Source organism: Hypomesus nipponensis, chromosome 23 (assembly GCF_054491055.1).
Source record: "Hypomesus nipponensis isolate SF chromosome 23, ASM5449105v1, whole genome shotgun sequence".
Classification (NCBI taxonomy): Eukaryota; Metazoa; Chordata; class Actinopteri; order Osmeriformes; family Osmeridae; genus Hypomesus; species Hypomesus nipponensis.
In genome coordinates this window covers 16,819,233-16,826,654 of record NC_140383.1, presented here as the reverse complement: position 1 = coordinate 16,826,654, position 7,422 = coordinate 16,819,233, and the positions used below count along the sequence as shown (strand labels likewise).

The following is a 7,422-nucleotide window of genomic DNA, read 5'->3' as shown; positions in this document are numbered from 1 at the left end:
TCCTCAACCGAGTGTCCAAGACATGCGGCCCCAAGTCCGACGACACGACTACGAAGTCGATCATCGCTTTCCAGCACCCCCTCCAGAGACTCTAAAAAAGGTGGGTACTCTGAGCTGCCGTTTGGTGCATAAGCACAAACGACAGTGAGGACCCGTCCCCCCACCCGAAGGCGGAGGGAGGCTACCCTCTCGTCCTCCGGGTGAACCCCAATGTACAGGCGCCGAACCGAGGGGAAACAAGTATTCCCACCCCAGCTCGACGCCTCTCACCAAGGGCAACTCCAGAGTGGAAGAGAGTCCAGCCCGTCTCAAGGAGACTGGTTCCGGAGCCCGTGCTGTGCGTCGAGGCCGACTATATCTAGCCGGAATCTCTCTACCTCGCGTACCAGCTCAGGCTCCTTTCCCGCCAGCGAGGTGACGTTCCACGTCCCTAAAGCTAGCTTCTGCAGCTGAGGAGGGGGGGCCCCGGTGACCCGCTTCCAGGCAGGGGCAACTGAGAACCATTGTTGTATTTCTTCATGGTTGTTTTTTTGAGCCACGCTTTGTCTGGTCTTTCACCTGGAACCTGTTTGCCTTGGGAGACCCTACCAGGGGCATAAAGCCCCCGACAACATAGCTTCCAGGATCACTAGGACACGCAAACCCCTCCACCGCGGTAAGGTGGTGACTCAAGGAGGGGATATAATATATAAACATATTTTCTGAAATTGGATGGAGCATGCTATTACGTATAGGTTTGAAATTAAGGCTATTTAGCCTGGTTATCTGTTTCAGATTCACATTGTTTACGTTAGAATTTCTCTAGCTACTAGTAGTAAAACTAGTATGATGTACTGTAGAGGTAAGGCTAAACCCTCCAGAAAGTTATTTTTAGATTCTGAAAATACATACATCAAAGTTTAGCGTCTCACAAATCACCCACAAAAGAATCAGTGAAAATAAACGTATTTAGCCCTGGATTTTCAAAGACTGTGGAGCTAGCGCGTGGCTGATCACGTTTTGATCAGTCGGTCATGGCATGCACAGCAATGGCGTCTATTAAAGTTTCATATCACTAATTCTTCCAATTTGTACATGACATCTGTTTTTGGATACGTTTATTTGTTTTAACCTTAAGGTGCGTGAGTTCTAAATATTTCCGACGCTTCCATGAGTGAGTTTTTTCCAAAACGGCAGCTAGGTAGCTTTAGCTTCCGTTACCCAGCAACCTCGCATAATACTCGTAGCAATGCTCCTACCTGCTAGTGTTACTTGTTAGCCTACTAATTGTACATTTTGAAGCCATACTATAGCGTTTCTCACATAGTTTGTCTATCGGAAAATAGTCGGTTGTAATGTTCAGAATCACACATGTGCGACGCTACGCTGTGGGACCCTGCTTTCGAACAATCACACATGTGTGATGCTACTAGTTTTATATCAATATCAAAATGCTAATACTATGTACTTAAACTACATTCCACTTTAATTTCTGTACAGAGTATCCTACCACCGTCACACGGCCTAGCACTGTGTCCCTGGGAAATTATGGTAAAGTAATGAATGCCCGTTTTTAACAGTGACAATAATTGTATGAACCAGGGCAACCCTAAAGGCTATGTTTTGAAGCAAAAGCATGACTTAAAACTTTTGCATCACCAGACCCCTAGGTGTCAACTCTGGTCTGGTGGAGGAGAACCCATATGGGGTCCAGGAAAACAGCTGGCAGCCAGGCAAGTGCAAATATAAGACACTCAAAGCTTCTCAATAGCATTGCCAACTCATTGTAAGGCATACTTAAGTTGTTCTGATCGTGGCAGGGGGATACATACTTGTCAAAACAACAAATGTTGTCTTACTAATGCTTTGTATACAACCATTCAAGGTAACATGTGTTATTTACATCAATGTTACAGCTAATCTAGAAGAACCACAGTGTATGCCAATCATGTTAACTCTTGTAAACTTGTTTTACTTGTCTTTACTGACAGACACATTACAGGTTATGTTCCAGAAGATGGAGACATTGGAGGAGAACCAGCGAGAGGCTCTCCTATTCAGGCGACGACAGGGCAGACATCCTGAAGAGGTGCCAGTGATGGACCTACAGGTGGCCCAAACACAGGCTGAACTCCAAGACCTTGAGGAGCGCCTTAAGGTGCTGGAGTTCCGAAAGAGTGGTAGGTGTTTTGAGATGCCGTGAACTATGGCTTACACGCAGCGTTCAACGTTCAAATTGGTGCTAACAATAAGTTCATGACTTCTAATTGCAGATGCTGTGATGAAGTGGAAGACGGGACTAGGAGAGAAGGCTGTGGAGCTCCTCACAGCGTAGACACTCAAACACGCCCCGGCAGCCCATTCAAAACAAGCCAGGTGAATGAATCATGATTGCAGCTTCCCAATCCAACCTTTCACATGGCTATGTGAACAAAAACTAGAATCCCATAATAATTTTTTGATGATGTATATTATTCTAGATGTGATGTTTTAATGACTTGTATAGCCCCTTTCATACGTGCAATTATGTTGATAGGACACTAACTTATTTTGTGCTTCATTGTCAGGGCCAACAGACAGGACCTGTAGCGGGGACTGGCAGAAGATGTTCATTCACTGTTTGGCACTTTGTTTTGCAGTGTTTGTTTGGCACTTTATATCAAGAATGTATATATTTTGGCCATTTTAGTTTTTATTTCTAAATGTTACGTACTTAAGCCCCTTAAGGGTGTGACTTTGACATTCTCATTTTAGCAAACGCTCTTATCCAGAGCAACTTACAGTAAGTACAGGGACATTCCCTGGAGGCAAGTAGGGTGAAGTGCCTTGCCCAAGGATACAACATCATTTTGCAATCTTCTGACTAATGGCCTGATTCCCTAACCGCTCATCCATGACTGACTCCACTTTAGTAAAGGTAGACAACATATTTAAGTTAAGATTCCTATATGTTGAATGTAAACACCTTCCTGCCAAAGTAAATTCCTTGTCTGCGCAAACTTTCATGGCGATTAAAACACATTCTGATTCTGAAAAGCTGCCTTGTTCATGATAAGCTTGACAAATCACATCACACAGTCTTTCTTAAGTATTATACAAGAACAACTAGCATTTTGGGCAAATGAGGTCTGCATATGAACCGCCCCAATATAAGCAGTAGAATTGAGAAATATAAGTTACTTAATTGACGTTGCAGTTACGGACTGGCAACGTCGGAAAATAACGTTGCCACAACGTTGCCACGACGTTGCGGTTACGGATTGGCAACGTGATTTGGTGACGTTGCCGTTACCTCATGGCGTCTTTCACTTTCCACGTTGCCGCAACGTATGTTTGGTTAACGAGTGACGTTGCGGCAACGTAAGGGCAACGTAACTGTGTTAGCTGGGAACCACTATGAAGGAATACATTTAAGAAAATATATTTATTCAAAGATCGCAACGACCTGGATTCGATTCCTGTCGAGCAAGACAATAGGGTATAGGCATGGGTGTAGATTTAGGGGGGACGCTAGGTACTTGTCCCCACCAACATTTGAAAATGACTAAATTGTCCCCACCAATATTTTAGTGAACTCCTTTGTGCTGCAATTTGGATCAATTCCGAAAAAATATTTTGCACAATATATTTGCAAAACTCATTTCCTATTATTGTCCGTCGCCCAGAAAAGTGAAAAAAGTTAACCAATGCGCCCTCGGGCCTGCGAGACAAGAAGATGTCATTTAATTGGTTGAAGTGTCAGTCAGAAACACTTCGTGAATCTTGACTTGCAGAAAGAGAGCTGCCAGTAGTCTGACACGATAAACTACTAAATACGCCAGGAAATAATAAAGCCTCATATTAGTATTTTGTTTGGTCTCAGCATTGATATTTTTGACCCTTTTTTGCTTTGTAGATAGGAAAATGTCACCCAAAAGGGAAAATGTCACCCAAAAAGAAGAGATGTATCAGACGTTTTTTCACCACCCAGAGAGTAAGTAGTACTTAAGTAGCTAGCAAGGTCGCAGTTAGTTAGCTAGTAGGAAAAAAACCCACACAGTGCAAACCTGCTAGCCTTACATCGCCACCCATTCTACAATGGAAACATGTTTTGAAAGTTGTTAGTGTAGTAGAGTATGTAACTTTGCCTGTATTAAATCTATCCCAGCGTCTGCGATCTTTCGACCAGTGTGTTAGCAGCAACTGGTCTTGTTGAAGCCAGAAGGATAAAGCTAACTTACCCACATAATGGGACCGTGCAATTTTAGCTTAGTACCAGCAGGCTAGCAACTCAAAAGTGATATTAACTGGTAATAAGTAGATAAGGAGGCCTATATGATCCCTTGGATAGTAATATCCCTGTAATCTCGACCAATGTGAGCAGTCAACTAAGCATGGTTAGTGTCTGTATTAATTGATGAATTACTGTGCAGGAAAAACAGCACTCTGAAGCTACAGATGTAGAGCAGGTTGGTGATGAATCAGCATCAGCCCAGATAGCAAGACGACATTGAATTAATATTGATTTTCCATCTAAATCATCAGAATGGTTGAGATTGAAATCTCAATGCTAAATAAACGTTGAATCACTATTGCAATATCGATGAAAAATAGGGTACATTGGAACAACATTGATTTATAGTTGTCCTGATTAATTGATTAAACATCGATTTGTAGTTGACCGGGTAAACAGAAACATTGTTAAAAAGTAATTGAATTATAGTTGACTGGTAAATGAAAACCTGATTATAGAGCTAGTTGACCGGGAACAATGATTGAAAAGTCATTGAATTATAGTTGACCGGGAAATATGATCGAAAGGTAATTTAGTTATAGTTGACCGGGAAATATGATCTAAAAGTCATTGAGTTATAGTTGACCGGGAAATATAATCGAAAGGTCATTGAGTTATTAGTTGACCTGGAAATATGATCTAAAAGTCATTGAGTTATAGTTGACCGGGAAATATGATCGAAAAGTCATTGAGTTATTAGTTGACCGGGAGACCATTGTTTGGTAAATCAACGTCAGATTAACTTGTTCTTCTCATTTGTGGATCCACATCAGGTAAGCAGAATATTGATCTAACGTTAAATTGTACCAAATTTAATATTCGCAGACGTTTATCGTTTATTTACATTGTCTATATTAAATTCAGTCATAGTCAAGTTTCCATCAATATTGTATTCTTGAATGTGTATAGCCAATTTACCAACTCTGTACTGGTAGCTAGCTAGTGCTAATGGCTAGAGCTATTCATAGTCCCTAGTTCAAATGTGGATATAAAAACCCCCTGTTATGACAAAACATTGTACTTTAATAGGGTGATACATACCAAGCTCAAAACATTCCGGCTAAAAAATCCAATGGTTAGCTATATGTTGGGAATCGTCATTTTCTCAATTTGGTATAGCTAGACTGTGCTAACGTAGAGCTAGGCTAGTCTACCAGCGTGATCGACAGCCTATCAGCCACTTTCAATAGAGCAATGTCAAGTTTGACGTGGCACAATACAATTATGATAAGCTACGTTGTTAGTTTGAGATAGTGTTTAGATATATCAATGTAGGAGGCTACTTTTCTTAGTTGCTGTGGCAAATCTTTAGCAAATTGACGTAAGAAACGGTCGTAACTGTAATGGGGTGGAACGTTGGAAAGGTTGACAGCAGACTTGATTACACAGAGAACATATTCATCAGCATAAAAATTCACAACAGAAAGTTATAACTTTGTGTTTATTTGTATGTTTTCTGTTTTAGATGCCCTAACTCAGCAAATGGAGACAGGAATCTCAGAATTTGCATTTGCCCAGGCCACTCAAAAATGACTTCGCTATGCCAGTGGGGCTGGACGCCGAACAGAGCAGGAGTGAATGTTTTTTTTCTTTTTTTTTTTACTCCAATATTTTTACATCAAACGTTCCCTCCGATTATTGTCACTTTACCATACTGTTCATATTGAACAGACATCAGTGTTTACCTGGAAAGTTTACTGTATATTTCCACTTTTGATTTGTATTTCCATTGTAAGTTTGGTCTTAAATTTAATTTGGTAGTGGTATTAAAAGGTCTTAAATTTAACTTGTTTGTACCTGTAGACACCCTGTGAAGCCCCCACCCCCACTCCAGAGACAGTTGGTGACAGAGAGGTGCAGACATTAAGTTAAACATAGTCATGCCTTAAGGGTAGAGTAAAAAAAAGAGAGTAAATGTCTGAATGGATGTTGAAACTCAGTTTCTGAGTTGGTGCATGTCAGTTTAGGCAAAGCCTTTTTCAAACTCGAGGTTAAAAAAATTATTTAGATTTGATTGAAACTCTCTCTTTTATACATTTATAGTTGGATTTGACATTCAACAGACATTTAATTCATTTAGCAAGTTGTTTAACTCAAACAACCACACAACCACAAACACAGTACATATGGTATAACAAGCTGCAGTCAGATTTGGCAAATTTGTTATCTTGGATGTAATCTTTTGTTAATTTCTGTTGCTATGAAAACCAGTTTAGCCAAGCTAACTAACATTGTTTTTAGCTAGCTTGCATTACCATTCAATCGCTAACAAAACATAGCTTGCTAATCGGGCAGAACTTGTTTATGCAGGAGACTCAGAGAACTTAGCGGGTCACTAATATCTGGTCATATCACGCAGTCGGAGCACAGCTGGATAATCAGCGTCAGCGCTCTTGGATACCCAGCATTCAGTGGGGCATGTCAAAAAAACGCAAAGACTTGAGGAAATTTTTTGGTTTCAACAGCCATGCGAGGGATTTCAGTTGTTGTTTATGTTCAGTCAGATGTTTGTAATGTTACTATTTGTTAGTTAATATGATCTTGTTGGTCACCCTGAGTGTGCATGTTGTGTAGTTTCATAGGAACAGAGAGTCTGCCACTGTACTATAAAATGCCATGCTCGCATTCAATTGAACGTGGGCTGTGCCCTAGCCAAGTTGCTAACAAGACTGTTCTTGTATGTGGATTGACTGAGGTCCTGGAAAGAGATATACTCAGGTAGGGTCAATATATGCTGTATAAAGCCATCTATGAGAAATTCTATAAGCATTGTTGCGGTTAATATGTTATGATTGTCGGAGGCAATCTTTGGACAACATGCGGCCGCTACAGCATTTCTCATTTGGCGTGACTTGCGCTGGTAGAGAGGGAAACAGCATGGATGGGGATAGTGTGCGGGCAGATGTGTCTTTTATATAAAATGAAATGGGATGAGAATTGCAATACATAATGTCTGAAAGGGGTGTATTTATGTAAATGTACACATTGCCTCAATATCTTTGTGTCAATAAATCAAATTGTTGTTTTTTCAAACCTTATTGGCTTCAAGGGGACATCATTCTGATGTGACATGCAGAATTTCATGCAATTTTACCTTGAAATGTCAACCGTTTCTTAACCTTTGTCCCAAAGCTGACCAAAGCTATACTCTGCCCTTTCCATTCATACAT

The 7,422-nt window shown here is 40.8% G+C and overlaps 1 long non-coding RNA gene across 3 annotated transcripts; it reads left to right on the top strand.

The window, feature by feature from the left end:
• Positions 1–1,424: 1,424 nt before the first annotated feature.
• On the top strand, positions 1,425–2,630 carry LOC146234401 (uncharacterized). 3 transcript variants are annotated; one of them, XR_014741767.1, is made up of 5 exons: positions 1,425–1,530; positions 1,642–1,712; positions 1,982–2,159; positions 2,253–2,355; positions 2,547–2,630. It is a non-coding gene; the product is annotated as an uncharacterized LOC146234401 (long non-coding RNA). The 3 variants fall into 3 exon arrangements; XR_014741768.1 differs by having other exon boundaries at positions 1,971–2,159; XR_014741769.1 differs by having other exon boundaries at positions 1,971–2,159; positions 2,556–2,584.
• Positions 2,631–7,422: the final 4,792 nt, after the last annotated feature.